At 39.0% G+C, this 18,904-nt stretch overlaps 1 pseudogene; it reads left to right on the top strand.

Annotated features, from left to right (window-relative positions):
- The first annotated feature begins 16,355 nt into the window (after positions 1-16,355).
- On the top strand, positions 16,356-18,469 carry LOC103751185 (annotated as a pseudogene).
- Positions 18,470-18,904: the final 435 nt, after the last annotated feature.

The following is an 18,904-nucleotide window of genomic DNA, read 5'->3' as shown; positions in this document are numbered from 1 at the left end:
AGGCTGCTTTCAGAGGAGAAGTAGAGACAGAAGTAGAAAAAGAAAGGTGTTTGAGCTGACCTCTCCCGAGCAGTCAGGCAACAGCCTCTACTAGAACTGCAATTGTGGTTTCTGGTACAGGCATTTCTCTCGCGGCAGTTACCTTCACCCCTTCAAGGCCCGGATTCAGCTGGAGCTGGCCTCCGGCAATTGCAGTTTCCTCACTTTCCCATATAAAAGTTTCAAGATAAATTAATTCAACCCTGAAAATAATGCAGCGCTTTCTTAACCACGGGATAGAACACTAAAGTTTCTTCATGTAAGCAGCTTTATGTATCTCACATGACTTTGGCTCTTCAACTTTTAACGCACCAATTAAGATGTTCAAATCTCAGCTGACGGTTGATTTATTTTCTGATAATCATTGGAGCTGCTAAGTGAAAAACCAGAGAAAGCATCCTTGCGCAGTGTGCTGAACGCAGACTCTGAATGTGATAAGGGGAAAGGGCTAATGTGACATTTAAAGAATCTGCAGACATTACTCCCCTTCTTAGAGAATTGTTTTTCATCATTAAACAAACTTTTTCTTTTAAATCGATGTTCACATATTGTCATCCATCAGTGTCTGTGGAAAATTTGTTCTCCAGTTCCTGTGGATACCAAAATTTGTGGATGTTCAAGCTACTTATATAAAATGACACAATATTTGCATATAACCTGTGTACACCATCCTGAACAGTAAAAATTTCTAGTTTAATTATAATCCTATGGAAATGCATGTTACTGTGTTGTTTAGAGAATAGTGACAGGAAAAAATTGAGCATGTTCAATAGAGATTCATGAGTATTTTCAATCCATGGTGTTGAATCCACATGTGTGAAACTCATGAATACAGAATAAATACATAAGTAAGAACTGAATACTGAATTTGGGATTCTAAGATTGAAGATATATTAATTACAAGTTTCAAAATTCCAGATAACAGATAAAGGTGATAGTGCTGGTAAATCAACTTTTCACAATGAAGTCAAAAGCTTTCATCTCCTGGGTTGTACCCAGTCGTGGTTCTTCCAAGTTGCTCACATCCTAATCCCCAGAATGAGTGACTATGTTACCTTACTTGGCAAAAGAGACTTCAGGTGTGGTAAAGTTAAAGATGGAAGGAGTAACCTGGATGGTGCGGGTAGACTCACTCAGTGAGATCACAAGAGTCTATGCATGAGTAAAAGTGGAAAGCAGACAGCCCAGATTGAGACTTGAAAACGCCATTCTGCTGGTCCTAGAGATGGAGGAAGAGGCCAGGAGTAGAGGAATGCAAGTGGAATTTAGAAAGGGGAAAGGGTAGTGAGGCAGCTTCAGAGCAAGACAGACCCTCCAGAAAGATCACATTCCTGCTGACAGATTTTAGCCACTGTAACCTATTTGGCACTTCTGATCTCCACACCAATCGAATAATGAGCTTATGTTACTTTAATCCACTAAGAATGTGGTTATCACAGCAAGAAAAAAAACGAAGACTATTTCTAATATGGATTAAGGAAGACTAGTTATCTTTTAAAAACCACCAACTGCTCTCTGATTGGATTTAGACCTACTCCACAGGAGGGAATCCATGCCTAGTACTGTAAACCTGGTCAAAAACCCATAGCCGCAAAAATCATAGGCACTAGGTGAGGAATGGAGTACTGCTGATTGGTTACATTGATAGAACCTCAAGCTGCCTTCTAAATATTTTATTAAGGCTGTTCTCAGCCTTATTCAAAGACGCTTCCCTTTCACTGAATGGTAGTGATTACAGACACTCATAGCTGCCCAAGGTGCTGAGAATAAGCAAGGATAAGTGCTCCCCCCCTACATAAGACATCTATACCATCTCTTCTAAGGCTCAGGAAACATTGTGGAACAGGTCTGAGGAGACTATCCAAACTGAAAGTTAGGAGGAAAGGCTGTAAAACATCTTCAGAGCAGATACAGCCATAACAGTCAGTAACTCACAGCAGCTGTGGATGCCTGTGCTTGATCTGCACAAGAATAGGTCCATCAACAGTCAGGCACGGATGGAGGAGGGTCTCAGGGGGCCCTACCCCTCACTGATGAATGATTTGCTACTGACAGATCCAGGGAAAGGGGAAATCATTGCTTTCAGTTATGTACCCACTAAGGATCCAATGGTCACATGGACGCCCTTGGTTAAATAAATGGATCACAAAACAAAACTGGTGGAGCAGAGTGTGTGAAAAGAATGTGAGGGAGAACAGTAATGAGAATACATTATACATGTGTACATATGAAGTTGTTGAATGACAAAATTAATCAATATAATGCAAAAGAATCAGTTTAACCATTCATCTGTTTCAAACAAGTAAACAAAATTATTGTTGGGCTGGATAGATGGTTCAGCAGTTAAGAGCACTGGCTGTTCTTGCAGAGGATCCAGATTCAATTCCCAGCACCCACATAATGGCTAACAACCATCCATAACTCCAGTTCCAGGGGATCTGACACCCTCATCTGACCTCCACGGGCATTGCATGATATGGGTACACTTACATACATGCAGACAATACACTTATACAAATAAAATTTAAAAAAATAATAAAATGTTATAAAATTATTGTTCTACAATTGTGCAGTATTAAAACTGTTCCATAAAATTATGTTTATATAAACTTACTACTATGGGAGACTGTATTTTACAGTTGAAAAATTCTTGTTTGGAGTTCAAAGAATGATTTTAAGTCAGGTGCCCATTTTAATGTCTTTCCTCTGAAAATGAAATTTCAGTTTTGTAATTCCTTCTATTTCTTCTTCAGCATAGTTAATTAATGATAACATAATAGAATAAACCAACTAAGAAATAAGAATTCTGTTTTTTTTAATTTCTCTGTAGCTGGCTCCCAGGTCAGAAAAACCTTACTATCTTGCATGTTCATTTCCTGCAATAATCTTTGGGGAATACATCTCATCACCTGATTGTACCCTGGGTAAATTTCCTTATTTTGCAGTCTTTATAGAGGAAAGATACCCATCATCATAAATCTTAAATATCTTTGCAAGAACAAGTGAAAATACAGACCCATATATGTTAACAGCTGTACAACTGCCTCTTGGGATAAATGTATTATAGATGGAGAACAGTCATAATAGCATTCACAATCTCATTTTTCCCATTTCATGGGTTTTATACCTGTGCCATCTGGGCCATACACCTGGATCTACGACAGGGTACCTAGAAGAGCCGACGCTCTAAATGGTCTTTCCTGGCCTCAGAATTTCATGGAGTTCTTTTAATTTTTTAAAATTCTACACTAAACCTTTTTGCCCTCTATCTATTGTGATGCACATAAACATTAATATTATAAGGAAGCATATTTTATTGTGTTTTTTTAAAAAAGGATAGGATTTAGTTTTATGAAATAGCAATGAATAAAAGCAAGCAATTCTTTCATTCTCCCCATTAACAAGTAGACTTTGGCCAACTCATTTAATCTATGCTCATGACTTTGTCTTTCCAAAAACTGGAGAAACTGTTGGAGTGACTTTTAGAATTAAATGAGATAAGGGCACATGAAAGGTGTTTTTAAAATAATGTTTACATAATTGGTATCATTATTTTATTGGTAATATCTCAAACTAAATAAAATCTAACTGAATAAAGTATTTGTATTTGTTTTGACCCCTTTCCAAATTTCTTTCATTCTTAACCCTTTCTTCAGTATTTTTCCCTCACCCAGCAACTGTGTTCCTTCTATATCAGACTTCTACATATTTTGGTTAGAACATTGAGTGTTTATCCATAGGCAGATGTGAAATCGATTGATATTAACTCACCATAAAATAGCTCTTTGTTTTCTGTTCTTGCAGAATGGAAAAGAGAGGGCACTCTGACCTCAAAAAATAATCTGGACTAAAGAAATGTCCAGTGCATCACAACACAACTATTGAAAATGCATCAATACTTCAAGGACATGTTCCTACAATGACAGATCTTTCATTTTTAACAAGCTGGGTTGGCAATGCTCTTCCCATCTTTTCTGTGGCTACACCTACTTCCTCACAGGGCTTTTACATCAGGTCAGAGCACCCTCAACCTCAGTTTAAAGCCTAAGGCTACCAACTGATTATCCCTTCGGCCAGTCTTCCAGGTTCTTACCTCCCCATAGTTGCACTAACAGCTGTCGTTGAAAGAGACTGTTCTCGAAAATGCTATGAAACGTGGCTCATGAGTTATGCTCAATCTCATTGTAAGACTTGGTTGGTCCTAGTTTGACATGTAACCTGGTTTTTCCATTTTAATAAAAATGAATCATATTTTGTCTCTAGAGAAAAAAATGATAAATAGGGAAAAGTGCTATTTTAATAAATTATGTTTATATTAAATAATATTAAATAAGTGTTATGTAATTGGAAGTAAAACACTGAACTGTGCTCACTTCATTGAAGTCTAAGTACAGAGATTTAGCTCAATTTTCAGAAAATAATATCCACAGAAATGCATTACATACTATTTCAAATGTGCGTCTTCAGATTACGATGCATATGTGAGAGTCAGTACCAACACTATGGTTTTATCTCTGGTTGAGTGTACAATTTCTGGGTGTCCTTTTAGCCATTTGGAAGCTATAATGTTGAAAAAAAAGAAAAACCCAGACAACTTTTCTTCTCATTACATGCAGTTAAGTTCCTGTTTGCAAGTGTTATTTATAAGAAAGGCAGCAGGACTGGGAAACAAACCAAAGAAAATAATGTTAGCATAAATGCTTCGAAGGAGACATGTGTTGCTAATGGCTTTTCAGAAACCATAGGGAGTGAGGGAGTAGCACTTCCACTCCATTGAGCTGGCTTAATTTTTTAAGCCATGTGAACTATTTGAAGAGCTTTATAGAATCTCACTTCTGAATTGGGACTTTGTTACTTTAGAAGTGCCTGTTACTATTCTAATAGCATGAATGGCAATAAGAAAACACAAAGGAAAAATAAACTTCAAGATGTGACTTCTGGAAATGATCTGCCATTTTCATGGTGGTCAGGCACACATCCAGTGCAGCAACCATTCTTCCATGGTGATAAATATAAAAGATGGCTTTGAGAAAAATCTATGCATGTAGATGAGGCTCACACTAGGACAAAGCCATAATTTAACATATAGCTTAGGAGGAAGGTAGTAGTTCAAACTTTGCTGGACACCTTCTTTAAAAATAGATACACATCATCCAAATCAGCCCTACAAATCTTTTCAGAGCAGAGAGAGGAGAGATGAATTGTTTTCATTCATCTTCAGTACTATTATAGTAAATATTTTTAACATAGTTGAGTTAACTAATGGGATGCTAATTTTGAGTCTTTTGTGTGTAGTGCATATCCTATTTGTAAATTACTTAAAAGTTCCCTGTTTACAGCAAAAGCATTCACATGCCATCTGACAGAATACTGATAAAGAAGCCATATGTGAGGAAATAAAGAGAAGTCCAGAGAGTTAGGTTATGAAGATTTGCTGAATGAATGCCTCTGCCATCAACCAGAGGCATTATACTGAGTGAATCACTTAATTTCCTCTTCCTGGATATTTAATCTATGAAAGATTTTTTTCACTGGAGCCTCTCTTTTACCTCCAGCTTTTATACTGAAACTACTATTTTAAATAAGCATGGAAGTGTACTCAGGGCTTCAGAGAATAAGTTGAAGGGAAAATTTTTTCAAGCCTCTCAGCAAAAACAAACATGCTGGAAACATTTGCACAAGGTTGTCCTAGCCTTTCCCTGTTCCCTGACCCTAGGAATCAGTGCTGACAGCTCGCATCACCCCCAATTCTGCTACTGTTTGTTGTCTGTGCTGTAAAACATTTCTAGTTACTTTTTCAATGGCAGGTATTGTTGCTGTTATCGTTTTCTTTTTCTGTGATTCCCCTGCAAGGACTTGAGACACACACTATTTGGGGGATTCTTTTCTATTTATTTTTAACACAGCTATTAAGAATTTTCCCATATTAGCCAGTTCTGCTCTAGATCCAAACACCTTTACTTAAGGGAAGAGGGAAGAAAAAGAAAAAAAAGAATGGTGGAGAAATCAAGCAATTTTGTCTATAAGTAACCATGGTCTTCTTGAGTTTATATGTAATCACAGTTTGCAGATCCTCCATTCTTTTGAAAGAAAACATTGATCTGAAAGCAATTTAATACTCAGACCCAGATACAAGGAGCATTAAAGGGGTTGGTAGTGAGGGAGATCTGCAACCAAGAGGCCCAAGTTTTGTCTCAACTGCCGAAGATGTGCTTAACTCTTGGAAGCAAGGAAATGATCGTCTGATCACTAGTGACTTTTCCTGAATATTTGTTTGACTTCCAAGCCATTACTCCTCAGCATACTATTCTAAGATATAAAGCCAAATGTGTTACTAGTTTTTGGTTGTTGTTGTTGTTGTTGTTTTAACTTAAAAAATAAAGTCCTATCTGAAGCTCAATTGAGCATGAGGTACTATGCAGAGTTTGCTCAGTTTTCTAATATAGAAATATTTTGAGAGTTGTGTGGAACACTGAGAGTATCTATTTTATGGTCTTAATTGAGCCTTCCAGGTCATGCCTACGGAATTTTGAATCTTCCCCCAGCCATACATCCTTTGATCCTATGGTTTATATTGTTTCCAGAAACTTTCAATAAAGTCAGTACAGAATTTTTCATTTGGACAAACTAAATTTTTCCTTTTTAATAACACAAATGAGTTTCTCTAAAATAAAATATTGAAAGATGTTATGAACATTTCATAAATAAATTTAGTGGGAGATCTCACTTATATATATTGTTGATTGGGAAAATTAAATAATAGTTGATTAGGAGAATTAAATATATAATAGAATTATCCAATTTAGGGATTCCATATTCATGGTTTTAAATTATACATAAACGGGATCTTTAGACATGAAATTGTGTTTTAAAGCAGATACTAAAGAATAATTTTTTAAACTGAGAGAACAAGAGAAATGCTCATTTTTCACCTAGAGATTGACCAGCAGGACAGAGGTGTTTTTTAGTTTGTTTTTTTTTTTTTGGTTTGGTTTGTTTTTAGCTTACATTTACTGTCTCTTTACCTGCCAAGGATTCTAACACACCTCTGTTTGGGTTCATGCTCCCACCTCAGATGGCTACCACTGCTGCCAAATGTAGTTCACATTGACCACATTGGTGCAACAGGAAAGGTGAGACTTTGCACTGTGGCACTCACTGCACACCGAATGCTAAGAATGAGACACGGAATCTGATAAAAAAGACTGATAAACGAACTCGTTAGGATTTAAAAAAAAAAAAAAAAAAAAAGAACAGAACTAATGGATACCTTCATGAAACCTTCATTATTCCACCAAAGCTGACCCCATGTTGGCAAATCCTTTGGTCTTTGATTTCATACTCCTATTTCCTCCCTTAAACTTCATTGTGTGTGTATATATAGTACATATATATTAAACTGCTTCAAGTTATTCCTGGAAAAATGTGTTAAAAATTGCCTCTCTTTGGAATAAAAAGAACCCCCCCCAAAGGAAAAAAAAAGTGGGAAGAGGAAAAAAATCATTTCTTTCCTGAAACATGCTCTGGTGATTTCATTTTTTGAGATTTGTGAGTATAATATTTCCATGTCTTCTTAACGCTGCTATTAAACCAACAAAAGCAAAAACGAATGAGTGAAGGAGTGAGGACTTAGAGGGAATCTACACGTGGTCCCAGCCTTCAGAACCTACAGGTCCAGGGTACAGCAGAAGGAAGACAATACCTGTCAGAGGAGAGGCTGTTGCTTCTCATCTCCCACTGGTGGTGATACGGAAGAAATGTCAGCTCTGGGTTGCCACTCTTGATTTTTTTCTTTTCAAAATACCCTTTATCCTTGTTTGTTTCTCCATTGCTATGACAAAACACTCTGACCAATACCAACTTGGGGAGGAAAGGGTTTATTTATCTTAAATCTCCCAGGTCACAGCTCATCAGGGAGGCCAGGGTAGGCACACAGGGCAAGAATCTGGAGGCAGGAGCTAGAGCATAGGCCATGGAGGATCACTGCTTACTGACTTGCTCCACTGGCCTGTGCTCAGCTTATTTTCTTATACTACACAGGCCCACCTGCCCAGGGGTGGCACTACCCACAGTGGGCTGGGCCCTCCCACATCACTTAATAATTATCAAGAAAATGCGCCACAGACATGGCCACAGGCCAGTCTTATGGAGGAAATTGCCCATTGAGAATCCCTCAAACCACGTGTGTCAAGTTTACACTAAAGCTATCCAGCACCTCCTTTTAATATGTATCTAGTAACTCAATCATTTTAAATATTGACCACCCATTTAGAAAACATTTTTAATAGCATAACCAAATAAAGCTCAAATGCAACTTACTCACTTTGAACTTTTGATCTGTGTGGTGGTTTGTCAATGCAGAGACACCTGGGAAGAGGGAACCTCAATTAAGGAACTTCCTCCAAAAGATTGGCCTGTGGGCCTGCCAGTGGGACACTGTTTTTATTTGTGTAGGAGGACCCAGCCAACTGTGGGTGGTGCCACCCCTGGGCAGGTGGGTTTGGGCTAAGAGAAGTAGGTGACCAAGCTAGGAGGCTAAGGGGACGCAAGCCAGTAAGCAGCATTCTTATGTAGTTTCAGCTTCAAGTTCCTGCCTTGAATTCCTGCCCTGACCTCCCTCACTGATGGATTGTGATGGGAATCATAAGCCAAATAAACCCTTTCCTCCCTTAGCAGCTTTTGGCCATGGTTTTGTTGACCACAGCAACAGAAAAAAAATTAGGACATCTGTAATCTTAGTTTATTAGGTAGAATTATCCATATGTGCACTTACATACTTGCTGCAAAGCCTCAAAATCAAGCATTAAAGGTACATGAGAAGAACAAAATCAGAGTTTTAAAACCATGATGCTAGTTAGGGGCTCTCCCTGAGAAGTGACTGTTGTCTGTGCCCTAGTTTCTTCTCCTGTATATAAGGACTTGGAGTAAATGTTTTACAAGCTATTTTCCATCCAGAAAGTTCCACCAGCTTTACACAGTAGTTTTGAAATACATGAGTTTGGACAGCATGCTTTTACTGTAAGATTTACACTTGCAGATGTCGTCCTGTCACAGGCATCATTAAATAAGAACTATTGGCCTAAACATCTCTGCCTGTTTCACTATTTTTCCGTTGTATTAGTCAATGCTCTATGCTGCTAAGGCCCATATTCTTAACTTCTGTATTATACTGCATTGCCTTCTTAAGTGTCTGTGGAAAAAAATAACATTATTAGTACTATTTATATACAGAATACCTCACCCAAAAAGCAACCGAAAAATCATTTTAGAAAAATTATATTCTTTACTTGATTCCACATTAAATAACTATAGTATTTAAAAGTCATTTCGTTTATCATTCTTTTAATTTGTAGTGTTTGTATCTTGCTTTAAAACACAGACCCAACAATATCATTGAAATCTGGTTTCTAAATTTCCCCTGTCTCTTTCCATTTCACCTTTCAGTACAAGTGTTTCAGCAAGACAGCAGAAAAGCAGACTTGCTATACTTCTAGAACACTGTAAAACTTAGAAGTTGACACAATTTATTAAAAATTAATTTTGAGTGATTGGTAATGGGTACATTTAGTTATCACTGTTTTGTCTAATCTGATAGCTCTTTAGAACTGAATCACCAAGGTGCTGTTTACCAGGTGAGCCTTAAACCTAGAGAATCTGATTTCTGGTTCACAATAAGGGAACTACTATTATGATTTGTGGTTGTTTGAATGAGAATGTCCCCCACAGGGTCCAAGTATTTGGACACTTGTTCCCTGGTTTGTGAGGATGTTTGGGCAGGGTCATGGAAGTTTTAGGTATGCCATGGTGGTAGAAACACAGCACTGAGGGGTGGGCTTTGAGAGTTCTTAAGCCCTGAGGAATTTCCAGTGGTTCTCTGCTTCCTGTGCTGACTGAAGCTGTGATCACTTGGCTTTCTGCTCTGGCCACCTCTGCAGCCATGGCCCCCAACCCCTGCAGCCATTTTGGACTGTCCCCTGGAACCAGTCAATTAAACTCTTCCTTTTATAAGTTACCTTGGTCATGGTGCTTTATTACAACAACAGAAAAGTAACTAATACATGATCTAATCCTTTTATTTACAGAGGAAGAAATAGTTACACCAAAGTCCGGTGGTTTGAAGGTAGGAGTTCACCTTTGACTTGACTAGAGTCATGTTTTAACTAGGCAAACCAAAAACAGAATTACAGAACTTGGACTAGCTATAAATTCAAATTTTGATATGGAGTCCTATCAAACTGCTTTCTTTTTAATATCCAAAAACATCAATTATTTCGATTATTTTAAAATTATTACATGAAACCTAATTGCATTTGGAGACTTTGCCATTACTTGATGACTTAACAATTGACAAAATTAAAATATGTTACATATTTATTATGGCCCTAAACGTATACTGAAGTCCTTCCTAATTCCTCAGTGCCTCAGAATGGGAATATATCTGAAGACAGGGCCTTAACAAAGAAACAAAGTTAAAATAATCCTGAAGGTGAGTTCTAATCCAGCTAAACTGTGTCCTATAGGGAAGGGAAATTTGGATACGCAAGGGATACCAGGAAGCACATGCTCAGAGGAAGAGCCATGAACGGAAAGAGAAGCCAGCCAGCTGCAGGTTGAAGAGAAAGGCCTTAGGGAAAGCAGAGTGGCTAACAACTTCATCTTAGACATCTAGCCTCTACATCTCTGATGAAATGAATTTCTTTTATTTAATGGGTATTTCTGAAGTAACCTTTTCAGTGGTGTTTTTTATAGCAGGTCTAGACCAATATAGCAAAATGAACAATACATACTGAAATTGTCTTCTGTGTTTATTATAATTTTCCAGGAACTCTGAAAGTATATATTGCAAAGAAATAATGTAAAAATGGAACTTGTATACTTGACCAAATATCAATGAAATACAAAGCCGACAAATTGTGTTGGATACAAAGATGCCACTATGGCAGGGCTCAGGAATGGTTGGTAGGTGATGTGAATAAAATTTCTGGACCCAGAATCCAGATGATACCACAAACAACACGCATTCTTTCACTTACATACACAGATATAACATACCTGTGTTATCTGAAGTCATCAGTTCAACCTCCATACAATTTTGAAATAGTAGCTTCATCATAAAAGCTACAGAATGATGGAGGTGGAGAAGGTACTATTGGTAGCTACATTATAAATGTCTGTCCCAAAGATAAAATTAAATGGTTAATCCAGAATAACACCATAGCCTTGTGGCAGAAACATTCATTCAGCAAATCCTAGAACCTATATCCCTGACTCCTTCTTCATTGTATCACATATACCTTCCTTATCAGTGCTTTGTGAAATGAGTTCAAATGCTTGTGCTGATAAACAAGGAACTTTCATATCATTTACATGCAGCATAAGAACCAAACACAAAAGATTCAAACTTGCTATCCCATTACCTGGCCTCACCTAAGTTGAAAATATTGTATGTTATGGTTTAGATATGAAATGAACCACAGACTCTTATTCTGATAGTTTGTTTCTGAGTAGGTGATTGTGTTTTCGAAGTAGGTCAGTGGGGGCTGTTCTTGAAAGGTTATTTCCACCAGATCCCTGTCATGCCCCCTGCTTCCCGGTTTGCCCTGACATGAACAACCTCTTCCACACACTCCCACTGCTGACAGCTGCTCCATTCTTCCCCTGCCATGAGGAACTGAAATCTTCTGAAACTGTGAACCAAGCTGTTCCTCCTATAAGCTGTTTCTGTCAGATATTCTGATCACAGCAGTATAGAAGTAACTAATACACTATAATAATATAAAGACTGAACAAAAATAAGTTTCTTCTTCCCTTAGGAATCTCAATAAGAGTCAAGCCTAGTGATATAGGCCTATGATCTCAACTGCTCAGGAACCTGAGGCAGGAAGAACACATCAGCTCGTTTGTTTTTGCAGGATTTGTTTTTAGGGATTGATCAAACCTAGAACCTTAGTCGTTCAAGCTTTAAGTTTTTAGTTTCTTATAGTGATGGCTAAATTAAAGACTTTCCAAAAAATATTATCTAATATCCTCATATAGATAGAAGATGGTATTACCCATAAATAATGGAAACAGTATTAAAAATTATCAAAGAAAAAGAAAATATTCTGGTTTTGAAAAATATTTTATTATTTTTATTTTATGTGTATGAGTGGATTGTCTGCATGTATGTAGGTGCACCCATGTCCTTCGATGCCCACGTAGGTCAGAAGAGGGCATCAGCTACCCTGGATCTGGAGTTATAGATGGTTGTTAGCCCTCATGTAAGTGCTAAGATTTGAACCTGGGTCCTCAGCAAGAACAGTTTAGTACTCTTAAGCATTGAGCCATTTCTCCAGTCTCAAGAAAACATTCTTAGAAATTATAAAATAACCAAAATGAAATACTCTTATGAACATCTTGAAAAATATGATTTCTAATCACAAAACTAGAAAGCAAGTTATAGAAATTGAAGAAAAAAACAAATGGAAAATTATCTTGGGGATCCCAACAAATTATTGTTGTTTCAAAAAATACAGTGAGAAGAGGAGCTGCCAAGGACAATTAGAGGGAAACTTTTTCTGATGCAGAAGGATAGAATTTTCTTGATTGCAAAGGGCCACACAGTTAAAAAGAACCACCCATGGCAATGGCCATCAGCACATTCTCTCTAGAGGGGAGAAACAAGTCATATATCCAGGAATGCTGATCATAAACATCTCAGACTTCATAATTATTCTGAACGCTAAAGACTTTGGTGTAATAGCTTTCAAATTTGGAAAATAATATATTGTACATAAAGTACTAGTTCCATAAAAACTTTCAATCAAATGTAAGAGTAGTACATACACAGTTTTAGTATGCAATGGTTCATGAGTAGTCTTCTACCTCTTCTGATAGACAACTGCAGAAGGGTCATTAGCCTATGAAATAAGAAATGCACCAGGAAGAATCCATGGGATTTGGGAAAGAGGAGCTTCCATGAGGCAAAGATCAAAGAGAGTCTCTGGACTCTAACTATGCACATTCAGTGTTGGAAGGCACAGGAGTACAAAAAGGAGGTACTAAATGGAACAAATGAAATGATAGAAATTTCATTTGTCTGAGCATATGGCAAAATACTGATGAGACTTTATTGGATCTGTTAGGATCTTCAGAAAAAAAAAATAGAGAAAGACCCATAAAAATCCAAGCAAAATTTTTAATAGTGAAAAACAATTATAAAATAAACAACAAATCATAAGTTTTAGTTCACAGAGATTTTACCAATATAAGCTTGAGAAAATTACGGAATGCAATCTGATGTCTTTCAAGATCTTTGGAAAACAAGTCATTCTAGGAAGAATGCTCTGTGAAGGAAGGATTCTTCTGTTTCACAGCAGGACCACAGAACTTAGAACTAAAACATAATAGCACTCAGTACAAGTTCATCGATGAGTATTTGGATTTCTGAATAGAGAAAGCTTAGCTCTTTATACCAAAGAAATTTTTCACAATGCTTTCAAAATGAATTTTAGCATTCTTCACATTGTAAGACAGAGTTTCTAAATCCCTAGGGAATATTTGGCCAGCCATAGATAATAATTCTCTCTACCATATAAAAATGTTGTTTTTATTAAAGAGATGAAAATTTGTTACTTTTTTGAGTCAAGTGTTTGCATTTATTGTTTACTTTATTGACTTAGCAATTATCCATCAGCATATCTACTGAATACCCACTGCGTGCAGGCACATACAAACTATAGAAGGGGGGTGGAACAAGAGATGCTCTTCCTAGCATTAATAGTAAGAAAAAAAAAACATTTGACAGACAAATACATTTGTAATGGTGGTATGAAGGAATCTACAGACTCCAACAAAGGAACATAGGAAGGACCATCATGGTGATGTTTGGATGTAAGGGAGACTGTAATCTAAAGCCTAAAGTCAATAGAAAGCTCTATGTGTTTTTCATAGTTTTGATGGCAATTCTTGGAGGTAGGCACTCCCATCATTCTCATCTGATAGGTGAGAACAAAGAAGCCTAGCAGCCTCTTGCAAATGTATATAGTCATACACTGTGTATTGGTAACTTTTCTTGTTACCGTGACAAAATACCTGACAAACAATTTAAGTGAAGTAGGATTTACTTTGGCTCATTGTTACATGGGTCTCAGTTCATCACGACAAAGAATTAAGGACTGCCAGAGCCACTCAGTCCATGGCAGGAGTTGGGGGGGGGGAGGCGGGGCAGCTCCTTCCTACCATGAAGCAGACAAGGTAGACTGGGAATGCAGACAACTGTAACATTCAAAGCCTTCCCCTTGTAAGATAGGATAGCTATTCCCACCAGTGAGGACCCACATGCACAGCCTTCCAAAATGGTGCCATCAAATGGGAACCAAGTTTTCAAATGTGTGATCCTGTGCAGGACTGTAGAACCCTGAGACTCTCTTCATTCACCTGCTACCCCCCAATCCCTCCAGACCCCCACTAATTGATCTTTTAGCTTCTGTAAAATGCTTGGCTGCTGCTTTAGACATGCGCTGCTTTAGACATGCCCTGACCCCTGCCTGCCTGCTATTCCCCACCCCCCTTCCAGGAAACTATAGATTAAGCAAACCCGAGCATAAAAACTGCCCTATAAGGTAAAAACAAAGGTAAAAATGGAGACTCCTGGCCCCACAGGTAACAGTCAGCACATTCCACAGCCCTGAGAATAGCACCTACCAATAAGAAACTTCCAGGGCTGCATCTTATACATCCAATCAGTTTAAAATTATGTTGGCGCGCGCGGGTTCCTTGAACCAACCAAAATGTATCTTTGGTATCCCCCCCCTTTTGTCTAAAACTTATAAAAGGCTCCACTCTCCCTTACTCTGGGCTCTCAGCACGGATCCGTTGAGTTGGTGAGGTCTGAGAGCCCAAGCTTAAGCCCGAATAAACCATAAACCTTTGCTTTTGCATTTTGGTGTGTTGGGTCCTTGGTGGTCTTTTTGGGGTTCAGTGGATGGGGTACAACAGGACTTTTGACAGCTCCAATCCAATCCATGACACTTAGTTCATCTGTCTCCAGAACCTTCACAAAACTCTTGTGCTATATTGTATATTCAGTATAATCTCCATGAAGATGGATAGTATTTACAGTGTGCGCATTACATTCAGACATTCTAGAGATCATTGTATTTAGTTTACATACCCTATTTGGTACAATTTTTGCAGCCTCTCCCATCAAATGGAGTTTATATAGCCTTATCTGGGATGGATTTGTAACTGATTGTCTGGAGATATGTGAATGAGACCATCTTATATCCATCTTGTATGCTATTCTACCCACTGATCAGATATTTGAGGATGCACAGGAAATACCAGTGAAAAGCTCAGGCAGCCAACCTACAGTATCATGAGAAATAGGATGTCACTAAGTGCTGAAGCATCCTGTTTTATAGTAGTAAATAACTGTTCCAGCTTCCCCAGTTAAAGAGCTTATATATCATGTTCACAGTCATACAGGTAGTAGTCCACTTAGAATTTGAACCCACACTGTACTACCAGAATCCAGGTAAGGAGACAAAGAAGCAGGGAAAACAGAAATCATGGAGACAGTTTCAAACAGTGCAGTCAACATCACACATATTTCTCAAGGTAGGAACTGGATATAGCTTGTACAATTTCAAAGCTGGGGGCATACACAGGTCTAGTAGCCTTGCTGAGAACACAGCTATCAAATGATCTTCTCTACATTCTGACTGTGGTGGTTTTAAAACATAGTTGGACAAGCTTGTTTCTTTGTTTGTTGTTTGTTTAACACTTCTCCCACTTTCCTAAAAGAAAGTGCAGTTAATTCCCATCCGTTTGATTATGGAATGATCTTAGAGACTTGCTTCCTGACAAGAGCAACTTAAGGAAAGAGGGTTTATTTTGGCTCACAGTTCAAGGTATAATTATCATGGCAGGGAACTCAAGGTAACAAGAGTTTGAAGCAACTGGTCACATTGTGTCCTGACCCAAGAAGCAGAGAGCAATGAACACTTGTAAGTGCTCAGCTGGCTTTCTCCATTTTATAGAGCCCTGGATCTCACCCATAGTCAAGATGGTTCTCTCCACACCAACTAACCCAATCAGCATAATCCCCCATAGGCATGCATAATTAGCATAATCCCCCATAGGCATGCCACAGGCCCATTTCCCAGGTGCTTCTAGAATCTGTCAAGTTGGTATTTAACAATGACAATTCCAAAGGCCTAGTCAGAAACAGAGGGTATTGTGTTGTAGGCCTTTGGCAGGTAACTATGTTTAGACAAGCTATAAGAGTAGGGCTCTCCACATGAAATTAGTACTAGTAAGAGAAAGAAATACCGATGCTTTCAGTCTCTGCCATGGAAGATAGAGAGATGTGGCTATCTTCAACAGGAGGAAAGCCATCACCAGAACCCAACTGTGCTGGCATCCCAATCTCTATCTCAGGCTTTGAACCTCCACAGCTGAGAGAAGTAAATGAGTGCTATGTGAGCACTGCCATCAATGGTATTTATCATAGTACCTCACATCAAATAAAATGGCAAATTGCTATAAAATGTGGGGGAATGTAACTTACAAGAGAAGGAAGGAGTGGGATGTTCCTACCTCAGAGCTGTCTGCCACCCTAGTAGGTCAGATCCTACCCATTGCTTCTTGATTCCCCCGCAGCCTGAACAGCTCCACTCTCACCCGGCACCCTGTCTCCCTTCTGGCCTTGAGACTAGGCCATTTCCTGCTCTTCCACCTCAGATCTCTGGACTAACTTCCTAGACCAGACTAGCTTAATCCTCTACCATAGTTTGTCAGACCCTCCACAGGCTGTCCCCAGCCCCACTGTGATGGCTAACGCTGGGTATCAACTTAATTGGATCTGGGATTAATTTAAATGAGAGAGAGACTTTCTTGATTGGATCATTTGAAGCTGGAAGACCCACACTAAATGTGAGCATTACTGTCTGATGGCAGCCTGGATAAATGGCATGGCAGAAGGGAGCTCTTGCTTGTTTTTGCCCCTTGCCTTCTCTCTCACTGGTGAGTTCATCTTGCTGGTGTGATCAACTTCTTCAGATTCCAACATAGACTGAAGACTAGCAGATCTCTCGGAATTCGTCAGGCCTTCAGCACCTGGTTGGGACTACTGAGACATCCAGCCTGGTGGACTGAGCAACTACTGGATTCTCAGCCTCTCATTGTTGGACTACTCAGGATTCTATCCAGTCATTTATAGCAAGCATACTGACCTGGGTCCAAAGGAGGTTATGAATGCAGATTACTGGGACCTGTGAAGACCCGATGAAGAAGATATTAAAGAGATAACAAAAAATACAAGGGTAGCCTCAGAGAAAGTTGTATCCCAGAAGGTTGCTTACAGCCATGCCAGTTGGAGCAGCTGACAAGCTGACCCCTGCTCAGTATATCCAATACACACCATCACAGCAAGGAGTAGCATTCAACTCTGGAGCCAAAGATTCAAGATTAATGAGAAAATTCTCCAGGAACCACCTTCTCCTCCTGCACCTGTAATGCACTCTCCTAGTCAGAAGAAGACTGACTGTAAAGGAACCACAGGAATGGCAGAGTCCTCCTTGAATGTCCAACTGGAGGAGTGCGAAGGGTTACACAGTTCCACTAGATAAAAGGCTAGCTGCTGACAGAAGAGGACCTCAGACAGTACACATAAATGAGAAATTTGCCAAGCTGGCTAAGGCTCTAGAAAATTTCTGAGCAGAAGGCTCGAGAAGCTGTGGAAATTCTGGCCCAAGTAAAGAGAAATATGGCTCAAAAAGAAAAGGAGAAACACAAAGAGAAGCTTAGAGAAATGGCCCAGAAAGCCAGAGAGAGGAGAGCTGGGATTAAAACCATGTGGCAAAAGAGGCTGGAGAGGCACTGGAAAAGGAATAAAATCTGGCACGATAGGTATAAAGAGAGACTGCATGACTGGGATCTTTCCAGGGCAGCTCCTGATAAGAGGCCAAAACTGCAGAGAAATGAAAAGGGAGGCATCAAGGAAGTTATCGCTCTTGGTATGTCCAATCCTCAAACTTCCAATGAAGTCCAGTATGACCAAAAGCTCTTCAACCAATCCAAGGGTATTGACAGTATATGTGCAGGTGAAAAAGATGAAATTTACAATGGTTATGATCAAGCTTGGAGAGGTGGTAAGATATGGCCCAGAGTATTTATAGGCCCAGTAAAAATCTGGAGAAGGATATGTACGGTGACAATCTGGAACCCAGAATAAAGACCAACAGATTTGTTCCTGAAAACGAGTTTTCTGATTCAGACCATAGACAGAGAGGTAGAGGAGGACCAGTCCAGTTTGAGGAAGATCCTTTTGGCTTGAACAAGTTTTTAGATGAAGCCAAACAGCATGGTGAGTCTTTTAAAAGGACCCTCAGATGGCAGCCGCCCCAAGGACCATGAGTACGAAGGCAAGAAGAGTAGGAAGGAGTAGACGCCCCCAAAATATTGAACTGTTATTCACAACCCTAATGATGCAAGTCATTGGGAAACCCTTTGTAAATGATCAGGATAAAAACCAAATCCGGGTGCCAGATCTCAGCACTACTTTTTATTCTGGGAGATGGAGGACTAAACATTCTACTTTGAATTCGTTTTGTTCTGTTTTTAAGAATGGGTTATGCCTGTGCTTCTCCCACCTTGCAGCACTCAGAGAAAATGAGGCCCCCACACACAGAATTTAAGACCGCTTCCTTTTGCTGGGTATGGTGGCACAAGCCTACAATTCCAGCACTCAGGAGGCAGAGGCAAGCAGATCTCTGTGAGTTCAAGGCTAGCTTGGTCTACATGGCAAGTTTCAGGCAAGCTGTGCCTACAGGGAGACTGCCTCAAAAAAAAAAGGCCATTTCCTTTTGTGTGACACTTAGTC

The sequence above is a fragment of the Nannospalax galili genome, unplaced genomic scaffold (assembly GCF_000622305.1).
Source record: "Nannospalax galili isolate Female #2095 unplaced genomic scaffold, S.galili_v1.0 scaffold246, whole genome shotgun sequence".
Taxonomy (NCBI): domain Eukaryota; kingdom Metazoa; phylum Chordata; class Mammalia; order Rodentia; family Spalacidae; genus Nannospalax; species Nannospalax galili.
The sequence above is the reverse complement of the archived record's forward strand: the minus strand, read 5'-3'. Positions and strand labels throughout refer to the sequence as shown.